Source organism: Styela clava, chromosome 15, assembly GCF_964204865.1.
Source record: "Styela clava chromosome 15, kaStyClav1.hap1.2, whole genome shotgun sequence".
NCBI lineage: Eukaryota > Metazoa > Chordata > Ascidiacea > Stolidobranchia > Styelidae > Styela > Styela clava.
The window spans coordinates 427,786-442,332 of record NC_135264.1 but is presented as its reverse complement, the minus strand read 5'-3'; the positions used below and the strand labels follow the sequence as shown (position 1 = coordinate 442,332).

Genomic DNA, 14,547 nt, shown 5'->3' with positions numbered 1-14,547 from the left:
GGGCTATGGACAGAAGATGGCGAATCATACTGAATACTCCAATCAATGGCTGATGGAAGAGAGATAATAACTAATATATTTACTTTTTAGATATAATTTGAAACCGTAATAGCCTAAAGATTTAATGGTACTTGGTAAGGCATTCCACAGTTTCACACCCGTGTATTTTATGGATTTCTGTGTCCTGCTTGATGAATATCTTGGGACATACCGGTAATATGAACTTGACGAAGCTGATCTAGTAGAGTATGAATGGATATTACTCTGCATTCTGAAAATTCCCGCGAATGCCGTGGGAAGCTTGTTATCGAAGTACTGGTGCATGAGTTTCAGTATCTCAAATTCATGGATATGACCAAGCTTAATACTGTAATAATTCAACACCTGTGGTACAAAGGATCTAGTCTAGATCGGAAAGGTGCACTACATATGGCTCTAATTGCTTTGTTTTGCAAAACTTCTAATCTGTGGAGTAGAGTCGATGACGCACTACCCCAAGTTATAATGCCATACTGCAGATACGACTGGAAAAGAGAAAAATAAACCAATCGGAGAGCTGGCATGGTGAGGAATTTTCTTAGTTTAAATAATAAACCTGTTGCACTTGACAACGTTCCAGCAATGTAATTAATGTGTGATGTCCATTTCAATTGGTCATCAATGTGGATACCTAGGTATTTGTATGAGTTGACATTTTCAAGTGGAACCTTGTCAATATTAATTTGAAGCCGAATTTTATTTTTTTCATTTATCCTGGGCAGGGTTGTCCAAAACGAATCGAATATTCAAATGTATTCGAATAACTTTTCTGCTCTTTTTCGAATAATTCCGAATAGTAGCCACTTTTCGCCGTAAACGTGGTGTTTTGTTTTATGGGAATCTTCAAACGACTTTTTACGCTGTCTCACGTATTGTAATGACGATGAAATAGAATCGGCACTTTGATTGTTTATATTCTGTGCGACCGTACGTCGCATAGTGTTGCGACACATTTGCACGTTTGCGTGGGTGGACATTGCCGACATTCGTCTACGAGGCTTTTAATTTACAAATTCATTTCCATTACGTCAAAAAATTGACAATTACCGTATTTCCGGGCAATAAGTCGCTTTTCTAGGGGGGCGTCTAATTGAGAAAGTATGTAGTTCTATGCGGCCTGTTTTTATTCGCATGAGTCTTCTCAAGCATGATTTGTGTAACCTTATATTTGGGTCTTAGGGTCTGCCAATCATGATATTTAATCGCAGACCGGTTATCGTTACTTTAACTCTTTGAACTCTGACGGCTCTGAGCGAAGTTACTCGCTCACCCTGAAGGTTCGCGGCGCCGTGTTGGTAAAACAATAAAATCATTCTAAATACTGGCTATTTGGAACGCTTATAATTTTTTACCAATTATAGTAGCACGTTGTGTGACATTTCAATCGAAAGGAAATTTTATCGTGCATTCAGAATGTATTTTCCAATTTGAAATACATTTTGTCAAAATTAATAAAATTGACCCTAATCTAACAGTGATTTTTCTGCATGTATGTGAGTTTTGGCTTGAAATTTCGTTATTTTGGTACAAAATATACTGCCAATAATTGATGTTCATAAAGAGTTTTTTATAAGCTTTTTGTTGATATTTGAATTACTATTGTGGCTGCCATATAACCAATTTTATATTTAAATATTCAATTGTGTATCATTGTGTCGGGTGAACAACTTCGATAAGCGGCCATGACGCACTGATTACGCAGCTACGCAAAAGCCGATCACGTGACTAACGTCATGAAGATGTTGATAAGTACGTTCGAAGCGTATTGCGTGGCAAAATGCGCAAGATAACTTTCACGACGACGTTCTCAGCGGGACATCGGTCGCCGAGTTTCGATATGATATTAACCCTGCATGGAGTGAAGTACCGACGTCGAGTAATGCGCGCAGTAATAGCAAAGTGAAGGAAAGTTAATATCGTCATATTAAATTTCCCGCGGAAAATGTTTTATTCGCCCATCAGTATTTGTTCAAATATCAACCAAAATAAGTACTTGCCTGCTCTGCAGATCAAAATATCTGATTGTACGAATGTTAGGCGAAGCAAGTGGATGGATCAATATCTGAGAGAATTAATAATCCAGAATGAGCAACTCTTATTCCAAGAAGATCATATGCGTCGCCAGAACTAGATACCCCCACCGCAAAACGCCAGTTCTAATAATAGATGCGTCGTATGCAGCAAAATTTACATTATTGCCAAAAATCCAATCCAGCTGCTAAAGATAAAGCGTTGCTGAAACGATGCAAGACAGTATATAAGTGCAAATACTGTAATGAGTACCTATGTATAGGTAACGAAACCAACAACCATTGGTATAACTGGCACAACAAATTGCAATATTGGATTTAGAAGGTGTCTTTTATCTGCATAATATTTTCATGTTCTTCATTGTTCCGGGCACAACAAAGTACAATATTCAATTTTAAAATTTTAGCAAGCAGTCTTTTATGTACATACATTCTTCATAATCTTTATTGTTCCGTTATTTGCTAATAAAATCACAATCTTGTTCCTATTGCGTATACGTAACCACAACTTAATGGGGCTTGAGCGGGCAGTCAAAGTCAAAGCGTAGTGCGAATTTTGAATGCGTAACATCGGGTTAATTAATTACTTCCTGCGGACATTTAAATAATAACATCTCGACGTAACGTTATTGCGGATATCGTCACGTTTTGTTGCATTTGCGTAATATACGTAAAGTTGTGCGTGACGAGACGTTGCCTCTCTTCAATGAGAACATCATTTTGACGCAGCGTCGCTGTTGAATCTACAGATAATCTAATATATTTAGCCATAAAATTTGAATGGTTCATCGTAAAATCGTTTTGGATACGTATATGAAAAGCTATTCAAATTTGCCACATATATTGTCGATTGAATATGTGGCTATTTAGGCAAGAAGTCGAAATTCTTTATATTAAATATTTGTTATCATACAATAATTTCATACGCACTTTCAAATTGCCAATTTCACTGGAACATCGTATATTAGAGCACCGATATTTACAATATAATTAGTCCCAATAACAAGCTTTCATGCAATACAAAATTTATTTAAATACTCATTGTGGTTCTTGAGATACGAGATCTTAAAGTTGATTCCTTCCGACACGAAAAACAAGCCGGTAAACCGGCTTGCCGGGGCACAGAGCGTACTCAAACAAGCCGGTAAACCGGCTTGCCGGGTTCAAGAGGTTAATAAAGAGAAACACGGCCACCGAGATAAAGTGATTTGTGACCCTTTTCGTTTTGCCGATTCAGCAGAACACGACAGGGACAGGAAAACACAGCTGTGAAATAACCCGTGGACGTACAGTGTATTACTTATCACATTCCAAAATTATTTCAACATTCGGGTTAATAGGTTGTCCAAAATGATTGCCGTTTTACAACTTAAATTTACCACTCAATTGTTAAAAATACCGGTAGTTAATTTGATAATATGATTCTACCAAACTAACATGATCTGGTTCTAAACATATAAAATCATTAGCGCATATCAGCATAACTGAACAACAGGGACACAATTTTTCTACCCGTCTTATTGGGGGCCTGTATGGAAAAACCCCTTTTTGGGTGCTAAAAATAGACATCGTCCTATTTGCCATGTGGACTTATTAGCCGGGAAATACGGTATTTATAGCCGTCATTGTTACGATATCCAATAAATTGTCACAAGTTGGAAAAACAAGTCAATTTATTAGAAAATAATTTCTGGCAAATAATTCTGATAACGATAGTTAAAAGCCAAGATGATTTTTTGCAATAAATAATCCAATCAATGACTGGTACCAGCATTTAAAATGTCATGCCGTATTAATTAAATTCTGTTCAATGTAACTCATGGTTGTATCGACAATCTGTGGACATAAAATGTGTGGTAAACTGACCGATATTATTAAATATTGATTCCCATTTTTATATTGATAAAATAATGGAAGTATTAATACCAAATACCACGGGTATTTGTGGACATGAAATACGTGGTAAACTGCCCAATTGTAATTAATTTCGGATTCGCATTTACAAAATAATAAAACTATCACAATTCTAAAATGCAACGGCGATCTGTGGCCTTAAAATGTGTGGTAAACTGCCCGATTTACAAAACATTTCAGTTATGATAATAGAATTAAATTAACGTATTATTACTCAAACATACAACGGCGATCTGCGGACTTATAATGTGTGGTAAAGTTCCCGAATATAATTAATTTTTGATTCGCATTGTTGTACTCACGAAAAAGTTGTCACAAGTCGGAAAAATAACTCAAATAATTTGGATGATGGTTGGTATTTAAAAGTATGAGCGTTTTACTAGGATGATTTTGTGTTACGCAAATATTCAAATCCATCATCGATACCACTATTGCCGTATTAATTTAATTCTGTTAACATGACTCGTGGTATATAAAATATATACTGCAATAATCTGCAAATATGAAATGCCTGGTAATATAGCTAGGTTGTAACTTGTAGATAGCAGTTATTCCATTGCTTATTATATGGAAATTCCTACATACATTTAGATAAGCTTCAATTTGTGGATTTTATTTTCGAAGTATTCGAAATTTCATATTCGAAAAAAATAATTTCGAATGTATTCGAAATAGTGAACTATTCGGTATTGGCCATCCCTGGTTGACCTACTTTCCTTTCAAACTTTTTTCTCCGAAATATTACACAAGATCACTTTGAAAATCCTCCCGTTTCGTGAGCTAGCGTGACCTAATTCCTCATTTACATTTATATTATACTATTTCAGAGCTTACCCAAAGACAAGTAATTTTTAAATGTCGACATGCCTTGGTTTGCGTGCGAGTTAGTTTAAATCGAGCAGAAAACATCATATATTGGCAAAATGTTCAGTAATGTCATGTACTTTCAACATTCATAAATAGCACTCTTTGTAATGCTGCTGACCTAGTATCAAATATTCGCATCACAACGCCACTTGCGAGGTTTCCATATATTTCAATTACACTAATAGGAACGATGACACCAAAGAGTTTTCTTTTGCGAAGGTACACTAAATATAAGGAGGGTGATTCTTGAGAAAAACATGAATAAAAAAAATAAACGAATGATATGATAGTGGATCCCAAATAATTTTGACAGTGTCTCGAAATACCAATCCATTTGATAAATAATTTTTATTCGACCACATGAACGCTGATATTCTGAAAATTAATGTTGAAAGAGAATTACGCATTCTCAGATATCGGACATCCAGTCGCGATATTCAATCGTTCATATGCACAAATCTCACATTAATAGTAATTGCTACCCAAGTTTGTAAAATTTAGAAACCAACAAACAGAAAATAACTTATCCTAAAACACAATTAAAATTCAGTCGGCAATAAATTCATCGCCAAGACGATGCCATACAAAACAAAAGAGATTTGGTCGCGAGAGTTACGTGAGATGCTGCCGTTGATTTTTAAGCAGAATGAAAAATAATTTATAATTAATAAACGGGAGTTACGACGCCCTTTACACATCGTGTGTATTAAACTTCCCTGGTAAGTACTTTGATAAGTACTAATATTATTGTACTTATACACCTGTTGGGAGTATTTCGGACAATTTCGAATTTAAAATAAATGAAAACCCGACATATAATAAAGACGCAAAAGTAAAATGAACATTTATTGAAAAAGTTATTATTTAAGAAAGACAACATGATCGTACAATTCCGTCAAAACCTCGATGTTCGCAAGTGAGATGATAAATAAATACTTCCCTGTATTCGACCAATTAACTTTAGCGTATCGTTGTTCTGCCAACAAACAAACAGCCGGGTGCAAAATATTTCAGTCCTGTGATATGCTCACAAATATTCTCGATATTAATATCATACCCTCGCGTATGTACTTTCTATTAGATCTTTAGTGATCCCTTCCATCCTTGGCCAAGTCATGTTTCGAATATGTGAACATTTTATTCGACCATACATGGCCGGCGGGATGTTAAAATTGTAAACAAGAGAGAGGTAAAATCAATCGCGAATTTCGTTATAACGGCTCGTTTACGAATTGTTGCGCCTGTTATCGTCGAAAATGATTACATTTGTTGTATTTTGAGGCATTTAAGCAGAAATAATTAGGGCATGACATCATCAAAATCGTCAAGTGAGATCTTGAAATTGCAAATTCCGTAAATAAAATTGTGAATTATTCGGTAACGAATTCAGCTTTAATGACCGTCGGGGTATTATTTTGTTGAAAATTATTATTAATGTGAGAGCGCCAAAAACATACAGTCCATACCGATGCGACTGCAATTTATATGGTCGCAATTGGTGTGGTGCGTTTATTAATAGTGTAAAAAAAAATTTAACGAATATCAATTATAACCAAGCCTGTCAGCGTGTTTATTTTCTGTGGGCAGGAATCGTAAAATACCATCTTGAGACAAATTCACTTCTATCATAAAATCTTAATCGTAATATATCGTATAATAAAATCGTAAAAAACCGCCCCCGCACTCGTCCAAACGTGTGTCGAGCTTGAACGACAGGAACAGATTCATCGACGACATTAATTAGGGAAATTATGTATTTTATTGGGAATGCAAAATAAATGTAACAAAACGCATTTTTTGTGATATAACTTTGTATTTTCGGAAACGGGTTGCCGTGAAAGGAAAAATTTGATCTAAATTAATCGCAAAAATGTTTTATTTCAAATGTAACAAAACACATTTTGCGATATAACCTTGTATTTTCGAAAACGGGTGTCCTGAAAAGTAAAATATGATCTAAATTAATCGCAAAAATGTTTTATTTTAAATGTAACAAAACACATTTTTCGAGATACAACTGTATTTTCGGATACCGGGTGTCATGAAGAGTAAAATATGATCTGAATTAACGGTAAATAATGTTTCATTCCAAATGTATCATAACGCTTTTTTGCGATATAACTTTGTATTTTCGAAAACGGGGCGTCACGAAAATTAATAATCTAATGTTTTATCTATCGTCTAACTAACGTCTGGAACACATCATTTTCGGGGAGAACTCTAGCCCGCGAAACGTCATTTAATTTAAAATAAAGAATGTTTCACGCATTTCAAAACGGAAAATCACCAGTAAGTGGACAGGGATTCAACCCTCCGGATTCAGTATTCTATATCCCCGTGTCAGAACTTTCTGAAGAATAGAACAAAGAACCCGTCAAACCGCCGCGGAAGAATGGGAGTATTTTTTGCACTAATACTTAGGGCATGACAATATCAAAATCGTCAAGAAACTGGTGAATTTGCAAATTCCATAAATAAAATTGTGAATTGCTCGGTAACATTTTAGCTATAATTATCGCCGGGGTATTGTTTTGTTGAAAACACGTTGAAACTTGAGGGAATTAGTTACAATTAGCGCCTGACCTCTATTAGGCACTCGAGCACTCGAAAAAAAAAGCACTCGAGCCCAATCTTTTTAGCATTAAGTCGCATACGTAAAATATCCTGTAAAAGAAGTGCTGTTCATTAACGCCATCTCGTCTTATGACCACGCAGAAATGCCTTTATTGCCGAATTATTCAATCACTATTTTAAATCAACATTCAGGATTGGCACAATTTCAGGTTTGCGAAGTTTATCACCATAGAAATACATGACAAAGTTAATTATCGATCTGTGGCCTTAAAATGTGTGGTAAACTGCCCGATTTACAAAACATTTCAGTTATGATAATAGAATTAAATTAACGTATTATTACTCAAACATACAACGGCGATCTGCGGACTTATAATGTGTGGTAAAGTTCCCGAATATAATTAATTTTTGATTCGCATTTTTGTACTCACGAAAAAGTTGTCACAAGTCGGAAAAATAACTCAAATAATTTGGATGATGGTTGGTATTTAAAAGTATGAGCGTTTTACTAGGATGATTTTGTGTTACGCAAATATTCAAATCCATCATCGATACCACTATTGCCGTATTAATTTAATTCTGTTAACATGACTCGTGGTGTATAAAATATATACTGCAATAATCTGCAAATATGAAATGCCTGGTAATATAGCTAGGTTGTAACTTGTAGATAGCAGTTATTCCATTGCTTATTATATGGAAATTCCTACATACATTTAGATAAGCTTCAATTTGTGGATTTTATTTTCGAAGTATTCGAAATTTCATATTCGAAAAAAATAATTTCGAATGTATTCGAAATAGTGAACTATTCGGTATTGGCCATCCCTGATCCTGGGACTAATTAATAAGATTCTTTTCTAAATTCTTTTCTAAAAGAATTTGTGTTTATTTTTCAAATGCTTCTCAGCCTAAAAAAAGTCTGTCTTTTGCGCGTATCGCTGACTCCCTGGAATAAAAATAAAGCATTTACTGCATTGTTTTAACTAATTACTGCGTCATGAGGAACCTATTTCTAACATTTCAATGTGGACAAAGAAAACATAAAAGGCTTTTAAGCTAAAGCGCACTCGTGTTTCCTGAATGTATGTAAGATTAAAGATTCTCACGCTCGATAAATACCTGCAACAAGACCGAATACCTCATAATAATTAATTAAAATAAATATCTTGACTGAAACTTTTTCGATGTTAAACAATTTATGTAGGAATCCTATTATACAGATCTTTCAAAAATGATTGTAATATTAGAGAAATTCTACCTCGCGCAGTTTCGACTACCACAGACTTAAGCTCACTACACGGAAAGAGTTTCAACTGCATTTAAACACCTCAACACAATTCTACATTCTATACTTCAGCAAACGTAGATAGACGAACAGCAATCACGATTTAGTAAGTGATAGCCTATAACTAATGCTGGCAATATAACACGACAACAACACTGACACGTTTTCATTGTAAATTTGCTCAAAGCAAACTCACGAGAACTTACTCAAAAGATGATCTATCTCTAAGTTAAGCTAACGACGACCACTAATTTCATTTTACTTATTGTCACCATCAAGAATATTAAAGGGATAAATGGAATAGGTTTTCAGGTAGATCGATTTATGACAAGAGTTGATAGGAAAATATATCAAAGCACTTTAGAGTTGAGGCGTATGCCGTATATACGATAATATCGAAATATGGCTGGCAAGCAGGTTGAAACATTAGAAATATTGTATGAAGAAAATGCAGCGAAAATACTAAATGACTATCGAGGATAACTTTTTTTTTATTTTAACTTATTTTTTCTCTACCAATGAGAATATGTACCGCCACTCTTAACAGAAAAAAAGGATATTTGCCATTTCCACCCCCTCCATTGGGGTGTAGTGATGAATTTTCCATCTTATTTCGTTGCATAATTTTATATACACCGTGCTAATGCATTCAGAGTGTGTGTTACCAAACATTTTCTCCACTAAACTTGGTGGAAATGCATGAACACGTGTTACGTGATATCGAGGTGACTGTGACGATTTGAGAAGGCTGAACGCTATTGGCTGAAATCGTTTTGAATATTTTTATGCGCGGTGACTTGACTTGATCTTGTCAAGCTTTGTTCGCTAACGTTAAGTGACCAGTACTAGGCCTAGATAAGATGGGTGTCCTGAAGTACGCGCCGCAGGTACCTACTTATAGTTGGCCTGTCTCGACAATTTTGGAAATATCTAATTTCTAACCCCCACATGACTACGTCATCCGGAAATTACATCACTGCATCACCATCGCGTCATAGAGCTTTCTAAAGTATAGTTACGATCGTCCGAAATGGCATCTGTGCAGCGATCTCTCTTTTATCGCTGTATCGATACGGTATCGTTTCGACGACAAGAAATAGGCTAGCTTGCTCAATTTCGGATGATTGTCTGTGCAACCATTCGTATACTTTTGAGGGCCGTATTACGTCATTGCGACTTCGCAGTGATGTGATTTTTGGATGACGTAGTCATGTCTGCATGTGGGGGTTAGAAATTACATATGTAAATATTGTTGAGTCAGGCCAACTAGAAGTACTTGCGACGCATACTTCAGGAGACCCGATAAGACCATATAAATACAGAAATATAACGTTATCAGTAACTTATATTGCGAGTCTAACTTCTGAACTTCGTACCAGTAACGGGAGCTATCTCAACTAATCTTGATTTGCCAAACTTGCCAAAAAGATTCTGTACAGGCTATTGCTGTATTGGGCTTATTACTTATCGATCTTAAGATCGGTAAGTATATTGATAGGTATTTGTCTGTATATCTGTCTGTGTGTGTGTCTGTTAGATGCACGCGATATCTCACGAAAGCGAGATTGAAGCTGCTCCAGATTTTGCATGTGCATTCATCTTATCTCGGACCAGTAGCCTATTGATTTTGGGCGAATTATGTCGTATAATTAGCGAGTTATCAATCAATTATTGATATAGTGATCTAGATTTTTGTAAAGCGAGAGAATTTTGAAACCCGCCGAGTGTGTGTGTGCGATGCGCAGTGCGCAAGTTACAAGAGCGGATGAATCGAAACTGCAGTTTCTGTTTTGGGGGATCCCCTAACTATCGATCGATAAGTCTTCGGTTTCCAACCGATATTCTCGTTTATCTGTTTGGTGAGTCGAGCGGGAACAATTTATTTTTCTTTCGTGCTTAACTTGGAATTACACAATTTTAACAGCTATCATACATTTTGTTAGTAGCCTACTAAGCACATAACTTTCTATTCAGGATGTTGATTTTCTTGAAAATGAAGATGATCACAGTATTGGGACTTACAAGTCTGCAAGTAGATAATAGCAGAGGAACTAAATGAGAGAAATATAGCAGGTGAGCAGTGCTGCAGTGAACAACTCATAATTGAGTCTTGTTATTTTATGCAATAAGAATATCGCCGGATGAGAACAGAACAGGCCTAAGTCACAATTTCGAGTTTTGAGTAAAATGCAAAAAAACAGTTTGTAATTTTTTTATTTTTGAATTCCTAAATATTCACACTTAGTAAATACCTGAGCTCTGGTTATTTTAGTGTGGATGAGAATATCTTTGTAATCGATATTTTTTGGCACTTCAGCTTCAATTCCTTCCAGCTTTTTTACCCCCATAAAGGATTTTTGGCCCATTCTGTTCTCAATAACTTCTGAATTTTTTGTATGGGATGCAAAGTAAAACAAGGTGACTTAGGCCTAAGTTGCACTGAATAATTTTTTGGGGATGTAAGTTTCGGACATTTCATTTCTAATGTTCATGCTCATCATACTGGAACTTAGGACTCTTTTTTTTCCAATATTTTGGGGTTCTGAGCATTGGGGTTTTGAGCCATGCTCTACATTCTACAAGGTGGTGGTCTTGAAATCCTGAATTTCTCAATAATAAAAATTTAAGCTGGACTTCGGCCCATTCTGTTCTTAACTTCTACAAAATATTATAGTCCTAGGTCCAGCTGAAATTTTTATTATTCAGAAATTCAGGATTTCAAGACCATCATCCACTGTGTAGAGCATGGCTCAAAACCCCAAAATATTGAAAAAAGATGAATTTTCCAAAAATGTGACTTAGGCCCTTTCTGCAAGTCTAATAATGGTATATGTTTTTAAATCTAGTGCGTTGTATTTGGGTGTAAAATACAGTAAAATAATGTCACCATTACAAATATATTGTTGAAAATAACTTTCTATTCAGGATGTTGATTTTCTTGAAAATGAAGATGATCACAGTATTGGAACTCACAAGTAGCTAATAGCAGAGAAACTAAATGGGAGAAATATAGCAGATGAGCAGTGAACAACTGATAGGTTGGTTAATTTTTTTAAAATTAGTGCGCTGTATTTGGGTGTAAAATACAGTGCGAAACTGAATAAAATAATGTCACCATTACAAATATATTGTTGAAAATAACTTTCTATTTTTCTATAAATTTTTGACTCTATATAGCCTATATGTAGATGTATGATGATATCACTCTATGCTTTAAAATCATGAAGAGTTGGAATCAATACTTATTACTTATGTCTAGCCCTAGTGGATTGGGATATAACTTAGTTTAGTGAAATTCGTCTATTTAAATATGACCTTGGTAAGTAGACAAACTGGAAAAATAGCTAGTCTGTGTTGTTCAGCACTTTTATAAATTACTATCATAAATTACTTGTCCAGCACAAGGACTCCAATTCAGTTGGAAACATTTGTATTGAATATGTTCGAAGTTAACATGCGACCGTTTTTCTACTGCGAAAGACATACTCATCTAATCTCTTTTTTTGTATTTTTAGATTGTAAGTCCATTCCAATGATGAACTCTGGATCATCACTAGATCACAGTTCGAATGGAAGCTTTAATTACACAAAAGCAATGGCAGTGGCCAGTGATGGACTCTTTGTTACAGGATTTTCAATCTACAAATACCAGGTAGCAGAAAAGCTTGACATTCATCACAGCATGCCTACTGCTCCTGCCAAATGAAGAATTCCCATTCAAAAAACAAAAAAGGCGTAACTTGACTTTCTCATTACGACTGTATTTATCTGCGACCTTTAGTAGTCAATTTCGCCAAATATTTACTGTTTTAATAAATTTGTTTAAATCTTGAAAACCTGTCGTGGTTTCATGCTTCCTTTGGGTGGTTATAGTACGTTTCCAGGCTTGCAAGAAGGTTGATCTTCCTACCGATGTGGGTGGGGTTGTTAGGGTGGAAATGTCAAACACCTACTCAAAGGGTGGAAGGAGTAGAAAACCTTGTGAAACAAACAAAATTTGCAATGAAATAAGAGTCGAACATTTTTCTTCAATATCAAGAAACAAGTATAATTATCGCAATATTAAAGCGTATTAGTGTTTTACTATGTTTCTTGATATAAACTTTTATGTGCGTCGGTAGGTCAGCTGAACAGATGAAAGTACTGAAAGCTGAAAGTGATTGTTTGCAATCGCTGAAGACTTGAGCACACCGCACGGCACGAGTTTTAACTGCGTTTTGCAGGTTCAGGAATTGCCTCATTGTTGCTCACAGTCGTCGGTTGCGGTCAGGTTGAGTCGTAGATGCGCCTGTCGTAAAATATTTCTCCGAACCCGGACATGCAAATGAGAAATAGCAGATGACACGCAATAAGAGCAGAGTTTAAAATCGTACAACTCAAGACATTGTTCCAAATGTTCTCGGAGTCTCTAGTAAAGTCTGTCTGGTTTTTAATTAACCTCCACAGAGAAAAGTATTCGTCAGGGCAAACTTAGTCCTTGATTCAAAAACAAAGAAACCCAACATTGAGTAACTTTTATGTGAAACGTTTGGATTTTTTTTTTCAAATCCTGCCCCAAAAAACAACCCCGCCACCGCTCTAACTTGAAGAAAGTATTTATTCAGTTAAGGTTTGGCTTGGGGTTATGAATGCTGATTACTCCGGAAATTAAAATGTTTAAATCATTTATAACCCTAACTTGATGAGTGATTGCTAATTTGTTATTTTAAAACTTGGCGTGGTGTTTGTCTCAAATCTCGCATTTTCCCATTAGTTTCAGGGTCTCGGTATAAAAGATTCAAATAATTATGTGCTAACTGATGTCTTTCATTACACTAGTTCGTTAAGTGTAATAGTTTGAACTTGTTATTTAGACACAGTTATGTTGGACGAGAGCTCCCCTATAAGGACTCAGTTCAGTTCTGAATCTGATGACGTTACGCAGTCGACGAAAATCATCTGACGCAGTGTCCCATAGCAGTATTTCGACAGTGTTTCGATTAATCACTGTAATTAGCAAATTGATAGCAAGCAGCTCGGATGCATTGTCAGTGTCTAGCTTAATGTTCATTGTTAGTTAGAGTCTTCCGAGACGTTCCTGATGTTTAGTATTGGTTTTAGTATTCTCAATTTTGCAGTTAAAAATACCAATATGGATTGAAGTTAGAATCGGGGTTGAATGCGAGATGCCCGATTGTAATTAAAATATAATTTTTGACTGCAGGTTAGGGCTGTATTATAGTTATACTAAGTAAATAACAGCTGCTTTTATATTTTAGACATGCAAGTTACATTGAGTTCACTTTGGATTAAACTTAATTGGATAGTGTCACCTGGGGATCTAAAACATGTGGTATGTATCTAATCAGTCTCAAATAAAGTAAAGTACCGTATATATAATTTTATGCATTTAGTTATGTGCTGATATTTGTAAATTTTAATTGCCACTGTACACTACTGTAAGATTTGTTTGGATATCCGCATGTTATAATCAGTTTGTTCATTGTTTTCTGTAGGTTACAATCGAGATGTCGATGTTCCTGATTTTGTTTCAAGTACCATCGTATTAATTGTTATGAAAGAATTAAACCGATTTCAGGTTGGATTCAATTGCGGCAAAACTTTGAGGCACAGAAAGCGAGATGGGCACTTTATCGCTTTGAGTCGAGTTGCATGAAAACTGAATATAGTTGACAATAAATCGATTTGGCTGGGACAGGGCATGGGGCACGTTGACAATGGACTTCATTCACGTAAGCCAGGAAAGTAACTTATTCTTAAATGTTATCAAAACAAGAAGAACCGTGTTCGCTCGCGATGTAATCAAGTGTGGATGAATGAGTGAGTAAGCTCATT

General features: G+C 35.5%; 1 long non-coding RNA gene across 3 annotated transcripts; it reads left to right on the top strand.

Moving 5' to 3' along the window:
* The first annotated feature begins 409 nt into the window (after positions 1-409).
* On the top strand, positions 410-12,726 carry LOC144432424 (uncharacterized). 3 transcript variants are annotated; one of them, XR_013480630.1, is made up of 4 exons: positions 410-564; positions 10,687-10,785; positions 11,638-11,750; positions 12,228-12,726. It is a non-coding gene; the product is annotated as an uncharacterized LOC144432424 (long non-coding RNA). The 3 variants fall into 3 exon arrangements; XR_013480632.1 differs by lacking the exon at positions 410-564 and adding an exon at positions 8,553-8,818; XR_013480631.1 differs by lacking the exon at positions 410-564 and having other exon boundaries at positions 10,297-10,785.
* Positions 12,727-14,547: the final 1,821 nt, after the last annotated feature.